Here is a 19,183-nt window from a genome sequence, read left to right as displayed (position 1 = left end):
GGCAGCAGGGTGATGCAGAACGGCTCCATTTTCAGAGCAAAATAGACCGCCCTTTTCCTCATGGTTGCTTTTCTTTGGTTTTGGCTTTGGGCTCTTTGCTTATGCACTACAAATGCATGCATGCTCCACCCTCCCCAAATTTGGTAGATATTCTATAGTGTGTCTGTATCTACACAGTATGTCTATAGAGTATGTATGTATGCATGCAATGTTATACGTTATATTACTTAATTACGTATAAAAAATCTACCAAAAAAAATCAAGAAGTTTGCTGGCAATATGGATTTGATTATAAAATAGCTACTTCATGTGTAGGTCAGAGTGAGAGAGGGTTTGGGAGCTTGATTTTAGTGTGACATAGTCAGCATCAGAGATCTAAATGCAGCTAAGCTATTTAGCAGATGTGCCCTAGCAGAACCCAGTGCAAAGTCTGACTAGCTCAGCCACGCTGTTTCTAACCCATTCTCAGTAATGCACCTAATTCATCCTAGTAGCATGTATGGTGACTTTGAAATAAAACAAGATAAGGAACAAGTTAGAAGTTAAATTTTGGTATCTATTACAGTGCTGTCTTGAATGTTCATATTTATAACACTTGAGTGCCTAAATGCACAGTGAAAGGATTGCGAACAGAGTTGAACTGCAGTTCCCATTAAAGGGTTCTTTAGCTCTCCTCACCTCTCCTGGTATTTTTTTCCTTGTTTTGTTTCCTCTGATTTTTGTGTTTTCTCCTCCTCTCACCCCCGCGCCCCCACCCACAGAGTTGGCAGAAGGGCAAGGGGAGAAGGGCAGTGCTACTTAGGATTTAGTCAACATTAAAAGTTAAAAGCTTTGACAGTTAAGTATCTCCCAAGCCAAAACTGGCAAAGCCAGCTGAAAAAAAACAACAAATGTTCCTGTTTCAAATTGCAAACTTTTCTTATTTGTTGCAAATGTTCCAGGGTGGCTGCAGGGTACACTGAGCCTGCCTAAAGGCAGGTTTAACTTATGTTTTGACCATTTAAGAAGGAAAACAACTCTCTTCCTCCACGATGCACCTTGGCACTCAGCAAATAAATTTTACCATGGCAACTGTAAAGCCGCGTGAGACATACAAACTCTTCAGTAAGTGGTCTGTTCTGCAAACTAACCTGAATACTCTATGGTCATTAAAAGTGATAAAAAACCCACATGAAATAGCTTAGTATCATGCATTAGTATCATGTTTTCCAACTGTTATGTTAATATAACAGCCGAGTCTTACATAGTACTTTTTTGTAAATATATACCCAAGTGCTTTACAAAGGAGGAAAGCTAAAGCACAACGTGTAGTGTGACATGTCTCAGGTTGAACCAGCGCTGGAATTAGGACCTTCACCTCTGAATATTGGTCCAGCACTCTGCCTTTTGGCTTCTTTAGTGAAATCCTGCAGCCCAGAAAATTCTGACTGCAGTCACAGGTGGAGGAAGTTCCACAGAGTTGCCCAGTGGCATGACATATCTTATCTTGCTACAAACATGAAAGAATTCAGAAGCTGTGAGGTCAGTACTATCTGGAGTGAGTGCAAGCTGAAGGTACACAAACAGATACTGTACCTGTTTTTTTAAACAGACCTGAATGGTGTGTAGAATGGCTGCACTGACAGTTGCAGAAAAATATTTTCAATGATTGTAGTGAGCAGCTGTATATGAAGTATGTGCATATTTAGACCTAATTTGATATATAGTTGCCACAGCTGTATGTATGAATCATATAATGGCTATATTCTTGGCCAGTTCTGACGACGTACGTGTAACCACTCAGTTACACAAGCAAAACCAAGGATTGCCAATATATGCCTTTTTGCAGACTCATTTAATCATCTTTCTTTGACATTGTGGCCTTAGATTCAGTGCAAACAGAAGGACAACTTCACAGTTCTCACAATTTGCAGAATGAGACCTTGCTATACAAGCATAATTTCTTGCCATGTTTTTTCTCAAAATAGATTAATCTTTGTAGAAAATGAGAGCAGAGGCTAATGAGGGTTGAGGCACAGATGGGATGGCACCAGTAGTTACTTCATACAAACACAGCAAAGTAATAGTTTCTAGCATGACATTTAATAAAATCAAGCCCTACTAGCATGCACAGCTACAGGGAAATTTATTTTGAAGTCAAATATGATGCTGCCTGGCTGTCTTCAGTGGAAATACATGACACGTGGTCTATCTCATCTCGCTTGCTTCCATTTAATCACACTTTTAATGAGCAGAAACATAAAAAGTAAACAGTTCATTTCTCCTCTACAATAATACTAGTTTTCTTTCTACACTGTTTACTTTGAATAACCAGAGTTCATTTTTGGACCCCTGCTCAATATTTCATTGAAAGAGCTTCATAAGCATCTTCCAAATGCTGTTTTGAAGCTTCAGCAATGTTTGTTTGTGCACTGATAGGCAATGCAAATTTCCTGAGATTTTCTCCCCTCAAACAGGGCTCTGTCTTTCAGGGCAGGGGGAGGGGCTGTTTCTGGGTTTGCTTATGAATCTGGCTCCATTCCCAATTGAGAGAAAAGTGAAAGCCAGGTAGACTAGAATACACTTGCACTGTGGGTAATTTATATAGTAGCCCCTCATTTACAGATGGTCCCTAAAATCTAAATGTTATTCCAGGACTTGTTGCCTTCTACTATGAATTCTGAATAATGAACTACTCCAAAAAAAAGTAGCCTGGTAGGAAAAGCATCAAACTGTGTTTTAGTAGTTATGGAATGACAGATATGTGTTTGCGTCTTCATACACGTGCAGATAACAGTGACTGGCATTCATAATGGTATTTGGTAAGTTGCCATGCTATTGTATGCTTGGAAGAAAATAATATGGTGTGTCTTTTGGGATAAATTGCCTTCTGAATAATCACAGAAGTGCATATCCACAGTAAACATCTGCACTGAGGAAGGCCAAACCCAGTTTCTTCACCTCAAACTATTTAAAATCATGAGTCAGAGATCCAGAATCACAAGACTGATTGACTGATGGATTGACTTTGGATTTTATTTTGCCTTCAAGGACTCTCTAGCCTAATGGCTGCCTCCTCATTTCTTGTCTGCAGCCAGGAAGATTAAAAAAATGTTCAGCTTTTTACATGAAAACTGAAGAATCTTTGCAACTTCCTGATTCCAGAATTTTATAATCCCAAATTCCAAATGTGATACTCGCTATAAAATTACACTAGTTGACAGCTCTGCAGATCTAAAGGCTTTTTACCTATGCCATCAGTTCACTGGAGACAGCAAAAGCTAGAGCTGGAGAAAATATTCTGGATAAAATTCTTAGTGACACCTTTGAGTTGAAGAGTATCCTTACCCTCCACCACCAAAAAACCTCTGATTAATGTTTTTGTTATGAAACTATTTGTTTCAACTTCCTTCAATTTATCAAAGTATGAAATGCGAACATTTCCTTCAAATGGAATTTTTTAAAATACCTTTTCAGAACTGCCAGCATAGTAAAATATCAGTTATTCACACAGCTCCAAGGACCTCTGGATTTGGAGATTGTTGCAGTTGCTGTTTTATTTTATTCATTATAATTGGGTTTCACTGTGCTAATCTCTCTGGAGTATAGCATTTATTGCCTTCCAGATGATTGTTAAATGCTGTATTGAAAGGGAATTATCACCTGTCTTCCATCTTCCTGAGAGGAAGAAGAAAAACTGGGAAAAGTTGTCGTTATCTGGGGTAGTGGGAGAGCTGAGAGGATCCTGCTGTTTTTCTCTAATTTGTGCAGCTGTTCATAACTGACTTCCAGCAGCAGTGCAGGTGTAACACATCAGTTAGAGTCTACAAAGGGCACTGTGCCGCACAAATAGGCCCAGTCCTATTTCTCTAGCAGTTTTTAGTGAGAGAGAAGACTTTTGGCTTGCTGACATAAGGAGAGAAAGAGTCCTTTGCCTGTATTACTATTGCTAGGTGTCTGAATTGCAACGTTGTCTTGAAAATTGCATCCTGCACACCCCCCCTTTTTTTTTAAGTGGGAGAGGGGCAAGGGAAAGGGAGGAAATTCTGGGATCTCCTTGGCTGTCTGGTTTTTGAACCATTAGGGTGCACGTGGATCACATTTTCAAGGTTTGTTCTCCAAAAGTGAAAATCAGAAATTTGCATTCTTCAAGTTTCCAATAGTTGAATATATTTGTTCATCTTCCAAAGTGCTGCCCAGGTGGTATGGTGCTTGGTGATCATGCCTGGATAATCTTGCAACAGACTGAGATCTACTTTTAGAGAAAAAATTTAGTGCTGCAAAAATAACAGTAGGGTCTCGTAGTTCAGTTTTCCGTGAGTGACAGAGCTTATTTCTTCTTGAAGAACATTGATATTAATACATTTTGGAAATAGACAATAGAAATTAATTAATTTTCTGGCCCACATAGTTATTCAGAAGAGCTTGGTAAAGTGAGTCATAAAGGCTCAAAACCCCATGGTTTAATTTAAGTTACATGACTTCTAAGAAAATCTCAAGATTTTCTGGGGTGGGAGGTGAACTTTCTGTAGAGAGAATTAAAGAACAGGGAAGAACTGGGGAAGTGAATCTGAAGGACTTTTGGTGCACAAAATCTGGAGAAAGCCGGCATAAGCAGTCTCAAGGGAAGATGGGATGGCAATGACCCATGCTTCATATTTGAATTCTGTCCTATGTTTTAGTTTTAAAGTAATACTTGGTAGCAAAGTTATAAATAAATAGATTAAGCAGAAGCAGAAGGTTGAGAGGGGGCTGGCTGCACTGAATATTACAAGTAACTGTTAGATTAGTCACATGTGGCATTTTCTTCTTCAACCACTGTGCAACGGGTGAAGCTGAGCGTTTGTACAATTAACAAGTCACGGGGTATTTAAACAAATCATCAGGTCAAGTTTCTACCATTTCATTACATTACTTTTGAAATTGACTCTGATTTTAGATCGTAGGCCTATAGATTCCCTGAAATACATTCCTCTGTGTATGTGGAGCACGAAAAATTAATTCCATTAACAGGTATCCTTTAACTAGGTCTCTAGAGTTCTGTGAGCCTGCATTACACTGCATTTTCCAGTATCTTTTTAATTTTGCATGTTTTAGATAAAGAAACAGTTTCCTTTAAAAATCATTGCCCTCTTCTCTATAATGGCGACAAGAGGGGAAGAGGATATTGAAAAGTTCCTCATCAGCATAAATAAATTAAAATCCCCACTTCATAGAAGCCAAGAGGAATGAAGCTGCTATTAAATGTTTTAAGAGGAAGCTAGAGGCAGAGATGACCAAAATGAAGCTCCTCAGTCTAAATACATTAGCAACTCTCTCCACACTTGTATTTTTAAATGTCAGATAATCTGTTAAAACTGAAACATCTTTGAAGGTAATGTGGCTGAAGAAGGAATTGTGATACAATGTATTTAAATAATGGCAGATCACGTTTGCAGTTCTTCTGTATTTGCAGGTTAAAATTCATCTGTTAATAAGGCCAGTCTCATATTTCTATCGCAACCGTCTCTACTCAGGCTTCTCCTCTCTTTGCCTGATGATGCCTAATTTTGCAAAGGTTTCAAAGGTTTGCAAAAATTTTACAGCAGTAATCCTGTGTCATCCAACAAGGGAGATCTATGTACACTGTTTATAAACTCATACAGTTCTACTTGCTGTATAATAGCAAATTCATGTTTAATTAGATATTTTTGTTTTTTCATTATCCAGCTTGCATGCATAATTGTCATAACTGTGCCCATGGGGTAGATTCACAGCTGTATATATAAACTGGACTGAGGCATCTGCTTGCACAGCTTCTCTGTAAATCTGGAGCTGGATATGTAAGAGCAAGTATGTTACAGACAGCCTTGATAGGTATAATAAAGCATCATGTGCATGTACATTGCAGAACGGAGAGAAAGAATTCCTCTGCTCTGGCCCCATTAGGAGCTGAGTGATGCTGAGTAGGAGAACGTGAGTGACAGCCCAGGGCAAAAGCAGAGGTGCTTCTAGGAGCTGCTGTGGCTCAAGGTACATGGATCCCCTTTCTCAGAGCTTAGTGGTTTTTGCACTGTGTAAGAGGCAGAAAGGATGTGGTAAAACTGCCCCTGACCTTTCAGCAACTTCTCATCCTAGGAGATGCCAGCAGCATAGCTCCCCTGACCTGCCTGGCTTAGTGGTGACTAGCTGGTTAGGGTGGGGAGTGGCTATGGTGCAGTCTTCACAAGCAGTGTGCTTCCCCAAGCAGCACGGCTATCCAGTGGGCGGTGTTGCAAGCCAGAGAGATCTTGTGGGAAAACAAATCTGTAATGCAGGCAGCTGAAATCATAAGCGCGCAGCAGGGACCTGCGTAGACTGTACTGCCCTGCCCACTCGTTCTGCTGGGTAACGTCAGGTTGTTCTCAGCTGATGTGCAGGGCCTCCCCTTGGGCTTTCGGTCTACTAACATTCATGGTTCATGATTTTATTAGGGAATTAACAGTTTTTTCTTTGCTGGACGCTGTTATACTATCAGGTTTGTGTTGTTCCTTTGGCTTTTGATAAGCAAAAGCTCTCTGACAAAGTTTATCTCCTTTCTAGCACATTCTGGGCTGGAAGCTGCTCTGTTTATGACAGTCCCCAAAGACAGCTTGCCGCACCCTCGCCCAGGCTGGGTCATCTGCCGACCAGGTGAAATGATTCTAACAACTCCCCATTCACACTTCCCTTACTTGTCGCTTTGAAGATGCATTATTTATTTGTAATGACATATGGCAACACAGTTGCTAAATGCTTGGCAAAATAATTATGGCGTTGCTACGACAGAGAGTGGTTCATCGCAGAACTAGCTTTGGTGGATATATCAGGAAAAAATGTTGCTAAGGGGCAGCTCACTTGTTTTTCAGTAAATCCTTATCAGGAAAGATTAATTATTCTTCTAACACACCCAGTGTTCCCAGCTCAGGATGCTACCCCAAGTTTTATGGTATTGCACTTCAGTCTGGGTTTTTTTCAGACAATTATCCATAAATGGGACACTATTTACATTTCTTGCCTCACTTTTCATAAAGCCTGTCTGTGTGCATGGGCCAATATATCCCCAACCTGTTAATTGGGTTTTTTTAGTGCAGTCCTGCCACTGACTTGTCTGGTGGCCTTGACCAACCTGTTTGCTCCCTCCAGGCTTCATTTATCCTCTTTGAGTCAAAGGAATACAAGTAAATTGATTTACTGTGAAAGGTATGACTATCATTTGCAATGTCCATTGGATTGTTAAGATAATGGATGGATGTTTGTTTAATAGAGAGGACATTCCTGGCAGTTGCTTGGCAGGAGGATGCCTTCCCTGTGACAGGAGCTATTCACGCCATTGTAGGCAAAGAGAAATCTGATGGCTTTAGAGTCATGCAGTGCTAGTGAGCGGAAAATGAGAAAGATGCACAGAGTTTCTAAGGTGATCCTGTTCTCCTCATTTGGGCAAACTTTAATTTTTGAATGCCAACCTTTTCCCTACAGTATCTCCTTAACTTTCCTATTGCCATTTGTGGTATTTTAGGACAGCTTTATCCTGAGTTATGGGCATGTATTTCACCTGGATTTTAAACTTAAAAGCATCTTGTAGGCATCTGGCTTTTTGGACTGTCTATTTTAGGGTTTCCTTTTTTACCTAATCACCTCATTTTTATGTAGTCCCTTTTCTAGAAATTAAGTACCTGTACGGTGAATGCACTGGGCCTCCTATCCCTCTACAATTGTATTTAGGCTGTTACCCACTTAAACCCTTTTGAACTGAGTCTTGGGCAGTTATTGAAGCAGTTATTTACAGTGTCCAAAATTATTTATGCCTACATCTTGTCCTGAAGAGGCAGTGATCCAGGCTGCATGAGGAGAGTTGAAATCTTCTGCTATTGGTACTTGTCTGTAATTGACAGCTTTTCCTTAAAATTTCAGCTCCTGAAGTCTTGCAAGTTTTTTTCATTGAAAACTGAAATTTCCAGAGTCACATTTAAGTCTGTTTTATTCGCTCGACATATTTTTTCACTGAGATGGTTATGCAAGTATTAACAACCTCTCTGTAAACAAGAACACACCACACAGGAGAAACGCCTCCTTAACCTGGTCCCTGAAGAGCCCTTTGGAACAAATGGCTGTGTGCATAATACAGTTTTTTCTAATTAGCATCTCTAGCAATAAGCCGCTTGGGTATATTTGATATGCTTTTATCTTAAGATTAAATTTACATTTGCTGTTAGGTAGCTCTGACATCTTCGTTCTCGTTTTAGATCTCTGTCATAACGTGATTATTGTATGACCACTACTCACAGCAAACCAGCCCCTATTTGCTTATCTACAGAGATGGGCTCTACAGTCATGCCAAATAAGGAGGTTTGGGGGTTTTTTTGCAACTTGCCTCTTAGAATTCAAAAATTATTGTTGTAAAAGTCGCAGGGCAGGGGTTTTTTTGGAGTCATATAACAACTCCAAGATATAAGCTGTAAAAACAACCGAGAAAATAATTGATAAATACGAGTGTCTTTCTGAAGAAATTGCAATTTAAATATTCAAAAAAAGGGTTAGTCAAACTTTACAAGACAGACTGAGGCATAGATTTGAATGATTTTTCCAAAGTTTTGAAGAACTGGATATAGAACAGATCCTTTCCTTAGTCCAATATTCTAACCACAAAACTTTTTCATACCACAGAGAACTAAGCACTTTCAAAAATAATTTTTAAAGGGCAGATTCACAATCAGTATTACAAATTGTTACAGCTCTTATGAAATCAGTTGATCTGTTATTGATTATATCAACTGAGGATCTGCCACAGGACTCTCCAGTAAAAAATAAGTAAGTAAAAAAATATACGTCAAATGAAAGTGCTTTCATAAACATTAGAAATAGATAGCAACAGGATTCCCTGTGCCATGAAAAATTCCATAATTTTCAAAATTTTTATCTTAAAATAGAACCTTTTTTTTACTTCTTGGAAACAATGAGAAAATTTTCCCCGGTCACAGTAGGAAGCGTTGTCTAAATCAGATCAGTCGGTCACCTAACTCAGTTAAAGCATTTTCACTATTAGGTTCCTTATCAACTGCCTTAGTGAAAAGTATTTATTCTGAAGTGCAAAAAAGGATGGAAAATGTCATACCATTGCCAAGTTACCTCTCATAGACATTACTTTCTGAGATTAGAAATAGAAAAAGCAAACTGCAATAGTAAGGTAAAGCGACTGCTACAAATCAAACTGCAATCTAATTCAGCTCACCACATGGGCCTTTGGGATTTTCATACCTTATGTGCTTAATCAGATTTCAGATGATGTCCATTCATTAAGAAAAACATTTCTATTTCCCCAGGTTAGTAGATTTCTTCCTCCAAACAGCTTTGTACTCCACGCTCTCTCTTTACCACAAGAGCCTGTTAAGTGTGTAGGTCAAAACCACAGAACAGGAAAATACTAAAGCAAAATTGGAAATTTTTACCCACTCTCAGTTGAGATTTGTTCAGCTCTAACACCACAAGGAGAGTGAGGAAAAGTGTTCTAGTCACACAAGTCTGAAGTTGTATTGGGTAATTGTCACTGTGACAAGACCATGCTGAAGTAAATACCATGATGCTACCCATATGAGGTCTACTATGAATCAACTCCTTTTCAATCCTCCAAAAACTACATAAATCACATTCTATTAACTCAGGGTTGCTTTATAATTGCAAAATAGTGCCAAATTTCCAGCAGAAACAAGGGGTTGCTGGTGGACAAAATATTTCCACACATTTGAGAGCCATAAATTAATCAAGTATAATTTATCAACTCGTAATATCAATAATAATACAGCATTCATAGCATGCTTTTGTGTATAACATTTAATGCTTACAACATAGCCACTATAGATTACTACAGGTATGAGGACTGGTGCTACAGTTTGGATTTGGAATTACACTTTATAGATTCAGTCTATTGACTAACATTATAAATCCAATGACAAAAACCATATTGTTCATTTAAAGGGAAATTAAAATATTTTACCTAGGTTTACTTAAAAAAGATGTTACCCCCAAGAGCCATTGAAAGTCTCCTTAACCCTCTAATGTGTATATTTATCTTCTTTTTTAAAGGGTGCTCTTAACCTGGGTTATTTTAGTGCTACACTTCACAACATTGCCTCAGAAACCATTCAGTGGGAAAAAATGAAGGACAAGCAGCTGAGTGCAGGATGATGAACTATATGTGGGAAAGGAAGCAAACAGCTAAAGGCAGAAAAACTTCTTAATTGGCTTTGTCTTCAAAGCATATGTCCTAAAACTCAGTCCCAGGCTTAGATTTAAGAGAAGAAAAATTGTGCCTGAGAATAGTGACGTGCAGGATTAGAAATCTGAAAGCGAGAAAGATCTGGAGCCAAAATTTCAAGAGACAAAACTCAGCTGGAGAGATTTAAAGGGAAAGAAAAAAGTTAAACTCAAAGCCCACTGTTGTCCAGAGCCTCAAATGGAATCCAAGATTTCGGACCACTGTTTCTCTATTGGAAAATACCTGATGGGTGCTGGTAAAAGTTTCATCTTCACTCCTGTCTGCTGGCTCAGTTCAGCTACCCTGCTATTCTCTGCAGTAGATCTACTGGCTGAAATACTGCTGATGAAACAGTGATGCTGATCTGTGTGGCAGAAGGTCTGGGTCCGTTTTAATGTGTATTCCGAAGTCTTTACTAGAACTCACATATGCATACTGTTGGCTACAATATCTTAATGCATTATTCTATAGTCATTCACTGAGAAATTGTATGATGGCTTTGCTGCAAAAGTTGTGAATGGGTCAGGGAACTGTGAGAAAAGGTAGATGGCCTTGGAGAACTGGGTTCTCTCTCCTACCCCTGCCAGACTGCTCGTGGGGGAAAGGAATAAGTCATTTAAACAAGGTGCTCATCTTGAAACTACGGTTGACATGCAAATCTTCAGGTAGATAAGAATCCACAACAGAATTTAGTAGACAATATTCTCTAAGCATATAAAATGCTGCCTTATCTAATGGTTCTGGAAGATCATAGTATAGACATCTCAAGTGAGGCAGTCAAAATTAGTATTTTTAAATCTCTCTCTGATGCTCTGCACACTCCTCAACTAGGTAAGGTGGACACACCAGGCCCACACTACTTAGGGCTTTTGTGGAGCAGGTACTGTAGGGACAGGCACTACAAAAAAGCTTCTGAATAATTGAGTACTTCTGCCTTCATAGATTACTGGAGAAAAATGTGTGTGATCAGGCACTTAAAGGCTGCATCATAATGCATATGCACAAGGAACCAAATGAAGGTTGCATAGGCAACCATTATTCTGGCATTTCCTAAGTTTTTAGTGCTTGCCTCTAAAATCTTAATAACGTGTCTTAATATACTGGCTTTCCGGTATGTAACATGTAATTATCTGAAACGACGTATGTGATGTTTTCTCAGTATCTGGAGAACATTTTGTTTTGTGCTTTAAAAGGATCCCGAAGAATAATCATTATTTTACTAAAACATCTTTGGCTTTCTTTTCGCATTGCTTTTGTGTGGAACCCACAGAACAGCTTTTCACATACCAGATGAATAATGTGTAGGAAGAGTGAGAAAGGAAGGGAATTGACTTTTTTTTTTTTTTTTAAGTATGTGAATTTAATTTCACCAGGCACTTTATTTCAAGCATAATGCACATCCAAATTTATATAAAAAAGGATCTCCTCCTGAATGCTTCAGTATGTTGTTTTACACATTATTGAAAAAGTTCATGTTTTACAAAACAATACATTTCTTTTCGACTGCTTTTTTTCAGTTGTAGGTTTAAAATGAATACACATCAATGTCTTAAGTACTAGGTAGCATAAAAATATCCTGCATCTTCAAACTATACAGCAAAATGCAATCATAGGCATGCCGGGCAACTGTTAGATTACCTGACCAGATTTAAAGGTTTCATAGAAATGAACTTCCTTACACTGTCAGATTTTTTTGGAGAAACTCTTTTTCTCATCAGTGCCAGGAGTATCATCCAATACACATCTAAACTAAAAAGCATTGTGACACTCGCAGTGGGAAAAATTCCCCGTTCCCTGCCCCCCCCCCCAGCTTCTCTGCAACATAACTGTAGACATAAACCCCTCTCCCACTTCAAAATATTGAAATGAAGCACATGTAATAGACAGTTATGCAATTAATCTGCCAGCACTATCACTGATTCCTAGTTTTGGAAGAATACATTCATGGTTATGAAATGTATGATTTTCGGAGCACAAAGTATGAAAAAACAGTCCTACTTTTTCAGCTAAAAGATAGCCAATGGAATTTTTTTTCTATATTCCTAATGATCACAGAGATAACACATTCTTGCACATTGTATCACAAGCAAAATATCATAGGAGTCCTAATTACTTAATGTTAAAAGCTAGCTGCATACCCTCAATATAGAATCTCAGAAATAAAAAAATGCCCAAAGCTTTAGGGTAGATAATATCTACTCACCTCAGTTAAAACTCCAAGTAAATATGATAGATCAGTTTAACAAAATAAGGCATCACTAACAGGAAGTAAGTATTTATCCATTTTTGTATTCATTTCTTCTATTCCTTACTACTTACCTCTGAGTGCTGCTGTTGCTTGGAGCACACAGAATGCAGCAGTTCAGTCCGAGGAAGAAAATGGTTATTTCCTTTCACCCTCTGTTACTGTTCTCCCTTGAAACTCCTTCACTGTTTTCTTTTCAAGTTGCACAGGAATACAAGGATGGACCCTTTGGGCTCTATCCAGGTCTGTTTATATTATGTAAAACAGATGAATGCATTTCCTATTTTAACCATGAAAATCATGTCTTCACTGACAGGTGCCTGGATCATTAATAGTATACTGTATGCAACTGTGAAAACCCACGTAATGCTCAGAATTGAGTTCAGTTTTCTAAATGAAGAACCAGATGAAAATCTGCAAATCAACTTCTCTCTGTCGCAAAAGTTTCTCTTTTTCTTTCCTGTAGAAGCTGGAAGACACTGTTTAACCAATATGGATTTTTCATTGGAAATGCTGGAGGAGACTTCTAGACTTGGTTTAACACCAGACACAAACACATTGGAGATGTTTTGGTCATTAAAGTGCTTCTAAACCCACTGTAACTTTCGGTCAGCTACCACATCAAACCTGTGACTCCTTTCTCCCAAGGCAATTTTGTCTTATAGCACTGTCAGCAAACGGCTTCGGCACTGTTTGAAAAGATTCCAGCTTAAATTACAGTAGTGAAAGCCTGTTCTGGGCTTTTCCCTTACTATTTTTTCTAGAATATTTAAATTTCATATTATTCCCTACCCAGTCTTAACCATACTTCCCAGAATGCAGGAAAACAGTCTTTCCTTCCTGCAATCCTAAATGCCTTCATTAGGGAGACTTAACATTGAAGTGTTTTGGAAAGGCAGATGCTCTAGATTTAAAAGAAACAAGAGAGGACTCTCAGTGAACAGCTGCATTGCTCTCAGCTTCAAGCGAGCCATATCTCAGAATGCTTTTGTACATTATTTTGTCACTGGAAACATATTATTACCATCTAAATTTAAAAACACTGGCTTTCTTGCATGAAGGCAAAAGCAGACTTAAAACCACAATGACTGTTCTGTTCAAGTATTCTATGTCGATGATGCAGAAAGTGAGATCAAAATGAAAAACAGTTCTTGTTTGAGAAGATCTTTGCTTGCAAGGTGTCTGTACAGAACTGGCCAAAAACACAGGTACAGGAATTCTTGTACACTTTCAAATATAATCACTATTCACAGTTCTTTGTTGAAATCTCATTCTGCAGCTGCTTCAGCTCTTTGTTGACTGCTCAGAAATATCTTGTCCCTACTATCGAGCAGGATTATTTTACATCTGTTAGTAGATTGAAATGTTGGACATTAAACCCATGTTCCAAAGTTATAATTTTTCAATTCTAAAGGAAAATATTTTTTAAAATAAACTGAGCAGTGTCTGCTTCTGTAGATGTTAGGCCATGCAATTCTTGAAATAGTGTTCTGGCAAACAATTCCACTTCAGAGCACTGAGCATACCTCTTGCTCTTAAAATGGCTAGTGAACTTCCAAAATTCAGGGAGAAAATCTAAACAATTTTTTTAAAAAAATCTTACTAATTTAAACTAAATCACAGTCTTTTTTGCCCTGCGAAATACACATTAACAGTTTTTTCTCTTATTGAGTCGTCTTATGCATCTTCTACAACCACCCACATTTATTTTCCAGAATAGTTTAGTCAGTGACTGAATGATCCATTGCAACTCAGGTAAATTGCTTGTTCTGAAAAAAGTGCACTAATCATATGGATAATATAAGATTGATTTATCTGAATTCAAGGAACATATGTAAACCAGAGGCGTAGACTTTCAGTCATAAACAAGACTTCAATGGACAGCCTGTTACTTGTTCCCTGAGGGATACTTTAAGGAACAAGTTGAATGAAGTACTGTTTCAATGACTATTAACATCATTGGGAGTCTTTTAATTAATGTCAATGGCATAACTTAGGTCAAAAAATTTTGTATACATATGTATATTTTTATACATATATATGTGTGTGTTCTAGCTAAGGACTTCCTTACATTTTCTGAGTATAATTTCTGCATTTCAGAAGTATCTGATTCTCTCTAGAGGGGGAGACAGCCCAGAAATTTGGGAACTTTGCTTTTTGATAAGTCTGTGTTTCCTGATTGTTTTTATGTAATTACATCTCTAATGTGACAAGAGATTAAATATCTTAGAGAATTAAATGCAATGACAAGTTGAAAAAAAAATTCCCAATTTTTCTTTTACTATTCAGTAGAAGTTTGTTAGTGAGCATTATCCTGGCCCATCAGTTAGTATCTGGCCATTAATCTGACTGTTATGCAGTAAGTTCTTCCTGTTACAGTCTCTCAGGCATGTGCTGCACAGTCTAATGATCTTTCTGTGTTGTATCATAAGAGAAAGGAGGATGTCGAGTCATCTTGTAAGTCTCTCCACCTCATTGCTGGCAAGACTAGCCTTTTCTGAATGATTCCTGAATGGAGGAATGCTAAAATTGGGCAGGTAAATAAGGCTCTGATCAGAATACTGGACAGCTGGGTAAAGTAGGGAAAAGTGTAAGATAAAGTCAAACAAGGAAAAGGACAAACATCCTCGTATCTAAAAGCATGCTTCCTTGCTTGCATTAAAGTCCTTAGTTAATTAAAAAAAAAAAAAAAAAAAAAAAGACAATGACTATCTCATCATTCTGTGTACAGAATTCATCCCTTCTAATTGCTGAAGTTCTGGAAAAAGCTATGACAACCAAAGGCCGAACTTTCAAATGTAAATAAAAAGTATTAAGCAAAATCTCTATTAAAAATTAAAAGACTCTGACCCAGCAAAGTTCCCAAACGTGCTTAAATTTAAGTTCGTAGTTTTAACAAGGTTAATAGGATTCATCAGTCAGATGCCTTATGTGCAAACATGCTTCTTTGAGTTTTAAAACCATGTTTGCTAAGCTTCTAAATACTTGAAATTTAGGCTTTCTATCAATACTCATTATAATCTTGTAAATGGATACAGTGGATGGGAAACAGTATCAATTGGTAAAGCTGTCATTGATATAGCTTATTAGCTGCTGTGCCAGTATATACAGCTATTCTGAGCGTGAGGATCAGGGTGCAATTAATGCAAAAGGCAGATTCTGCCAGTATCACTCACGTCACTAAATCATACATATTTCTGTTGACCATTGTTGTGATCATCTACACAGCAAAGCATTACTCTATGAATGAAAGCTGGATAATTTGACTCTGAACTGATTATACATAAGTACTACTCCAAAAGAAGTGAAAGACCTAACATTGCATTTTTTATTTCACTGGCACCGATTTCCACAGGAATAAGAGCTCATCTTAAGGTATTTGACAGAATAAAGAAATGTAATCATGCTATACACTTGTTTCTGCAATCACAAGACATAACTTCACAATTCAGTTTATTTTCTAACCATAGCATCCTCTGAGAAACTAGAAACTCTTCCTTGCAGAGAACCTTTGTATTGGACGAGCTGATCTTACGCAATCCCTTCCAACCCGACTCACCCTATGATCTGTTTATGTAACTCTTACAAATAAAATCCATGTCTGCATCCATCAATTATTTACCTATATTTTTACAGATGTCCCAAATATATGTTTTTGACCTTCAGGCAGAAACACTGAAGCACTACAGAAAATTCCACTTGACCAAAGTAGGAAAAGCTTAGAAGCCTACAAATTATCCACTATTCTAGACTGCTAGAGTAACTTCTGTAAAACAAGAAATAGTAAGTCAGGTTCATTTTGGCTCAGTACATAAAAATAGAACCAGCAGAAGTGGAACAGTTGTTGATAACCAACAGCTGGTATTGTTTAACTTCTTGGGATGAATTTTTGTATTTGCAATTGAACTTGCTAGTTTGAGTTCCAAATACATTTTTGAGGGAAGCTTTACAGATATTACCTAATATCCCATATAATATGTATTTCTCTTCTCACCTGTTAAAATAAGATCCTTTTAACTTCTAACATTCATCACCACAGAGCATATCACTTGAAACATGGATGACCGTTTTTTCACCAGCCAACATAAAAGAAAGGGAAAAGAGCAATGTCAAAAAGCAGTAATACTGAACTGTAATTCCCTTTAAGATTTTCTCCTATCTCTTCTCAGATTATGTGAGCCTTACTTCACAATCTCTCTTGCCTTTTCATTTGAAATCGTGATGATCTTTCAAGAGAATAATCAATGAGAAGGTAATTTGCACATTGTGTAAAAGTACGTATTTTGTTTGCAGTCAGTTCTGAAAACATGGACTTCTGTCCTCCCTATACTGGATAAATCATTAAACAACTGAATATAAGCATATTGTACGTTGCACAGGCCATAGCCTTGAAACCATATTTTCATTGCTCTGAGGACTAAAACTGGCTAATATTTTTATGCATATACATAGATCCAAATCATCCTGTCATGAATTGTTGCATTTTTGTCTAATAATGCTTTCATGGACTGCTGTTTTGGGCCTCTCTTCATCAGCCTCCCTCAAAAATTGCTATAGGAATTTGAGACTGGCTCTACATTAATCAGCTAATAAGAATAAGATATACCAACATGATATATATCCGCATAAACATACAGCTACCTCTAGCACTGGGAGTACCAGTGATAAATTAACGGGTACCCGGGAAGAGCACTCCAGTATTCAGCACCAAGGTCAGCTCAGGACTACACACAACCCCGAGAAAAGGACCTTGATTCATTAAAAAGTTAAAACTCCCATGAAAAATACAGAGCAATCTTGAATTAATGGAACAGTTGTTGGAAATAAGCAATCCTGATAGAGAAGATTTTATTAAAAAATCTAAACTTTAAATTTTATTCATTAATTATATTTTTTATAGAACATTCTATGTGGAATATAATGCAAATGGTTAGATGTGAGGTACAGTTTGTAACATTATTTACTCTTAGTAACACACAATGCAGCTACCTGTATGTGTGGTGGAAGAAAAGCCAGATGAACTCTGCACCGCACTTGCATCTATTTTTCTTTGAATTGCCTGTACAAAATATGGGCTAAATCATGCCTTTAGGCACAGTCTTGAACAAAGATCATAAATTGCACAATCTCAGAAGACGTGATATTGTAGCACAACTCCCTCTTTGCATCATGATAGGCCAACCACAAATTAACTTTTTCAGAAGCAGTCTACAGCATGTCTGTAATGTCTCAGATGCACTCGCTAACCAGGGCATTGTCTTGTTACAACAAAAGTCTATTTCTCTTTCCACTTCTCCTTTTCTACTCCTCAGCTTCATCTTCCAGAGAAGAAAGATGTCATAGGTAACAGATTGCATGTATGCCCCCTCAGATGCAGACTGAGACAGACATACATTTTCACTCCCTTAAACAGATGTATGTAGTCTTCCACAAACCTAGAGACTCTTTTTGTGTAGGTTTAGCTGACTTATATTTCCTTTAAGTGTGGATTTGAAACATGGAGATGCATTGCGTAGATTGAGATGAATCTATTCCTGACCTTAAATTGATCTAGATGCATGTGAAATGCTAACTCAGAAGGCCTCTATATATTTTATACGTGTAAAAAGGCAAATGAGGTCCTACTGGATTTATGATGTATCAAGCCAAAGAGTGCTTTAATTTTTAAAGAACGAATTGTCATAGGTTCTGAACAAGACTTTGGCAATCCACCAGTGACAACAAAGCTACACTGACAGTATAAAACTTCTAAAACTTCAAAGTTGTTGTGCAGATTATTGTGTTGTGGTAGTAGACAATTCTGGTACATAATCCAAAAAAACAAAACTGCAGTAAGGTTAGAAATGTTCCCAATGCAGTAGCCTGGAATATGTAGTATCGCTAGAGAGAACATGGCAATAATGCGTATGGGAAATCCCAAAACAAAGAGAAAAGTCAGTCACTGTACATTTACTTAAGTAACCAGACTGATACAGTACTGCACACAAAGACATTTCAGCCTAAAATTTATCATTTACGTGAATCTAAGGGCTTTTTTAGATGGCAATGCTTACAAAATCTAATCCAAATTATCTAACTGTGTTTGCTTGGAGTAGCTTAATTAAACCACACTAAATTTGCATGAACACTCTCTCTTAGAATTAAAGTAATCTTAATTCAATTTAGGTTCATTACCTTTGGAAAAGAATAAAGCTAAATTAAATTGAGCTCACTTTAATTCTCGACATGAGTGTCCACATGGATTTTAATAGTTAATTAATCCACTGTACTTTCATAAGTTAAACTGAATGGATTTTCATAGTCCATGTTTATGTAAACAAGCTCTAAACACACTCTTATGTTATTTCAAGACTGTTCTGTTTTCTATTACACTCCATATGGGCTAATTTAACAGTCACTAGGAGGAGCCAAGTATTAGTGGATTGTTCTTAACTGAGACTGTATTTTCCATCACTGCATATAAAAGACATTTTTTTGTGTATTCTCTGAATTACAGTCCTTGATGTAGCCCTTTAGGCCTTAAAGTCTACTGATGATGAACAAAAGAAGCTAGATGTGATTCTGTAGAAAACAGAGTATTTATTTAAATTTCAAGTCTAAAAATTATATGCTTAAAGATGTTCCTTTGCAAAATAGCTTATAGCATAAGAATTGGATTTTCTAGATAACAGATGCACTAAAACCACAACCTGAAACAATTTTTGGAC

At 37.5% G+C, this 19,183-nt stretch overlaps 1 protein-coding gene across 5 annotated transcripts in view; it reads right to left on the bottom strand.

Moving 5' to 3' along the window:
* The window catches only part of PHACTR3 (phosphatase and actin regulator 3), a 113,594-nt gene that overhangs the window by 71,373 nt on the left and 23,038 nt on the right, over positions 1–19,183 (bottom strand). Inside the window, exon 1 of one of the 5 annotated variants that reach the window (XM_087750355.1) lies at positions 16,471–16,512. The exons of 3 other annotated variants lie outside the window; for them this stretch is intronic. The gene's annotated coding sequence lies outside the window, so the exon portion shown is untranslated. Of the gene's footprint in view, positions 1–12,550; positions 12,710–16,470; positions 16,513–19,183 lie in introns of those variants that run through there. One more of the 5 variants, XM_087750354.1, reaches the window with a different exon arrangement.

The sequence above is a fragment of the Nipponia nippon genome, unplaced genomic scaffold, assembly GCF_047370975.1.
Source record: "Nipponia nippon isolate SJK-2023a ecotype South Korea unplaced genomic scaffold, ASM4737097v1 scaffold_13, whole genome shotgun sequence".
Taxonomy (NCBI): domain Eukaryota; kingdom Metazoa; phylum Chordata; class Aves; order Pelecaniformes; family Threskiornithidae; genus Nipponia; species Nipponia nippon.
Note: the sequence above shows the minus strand (reverse complement) of the source record. Positions and strands in the feature narration are given on the sequence as shown.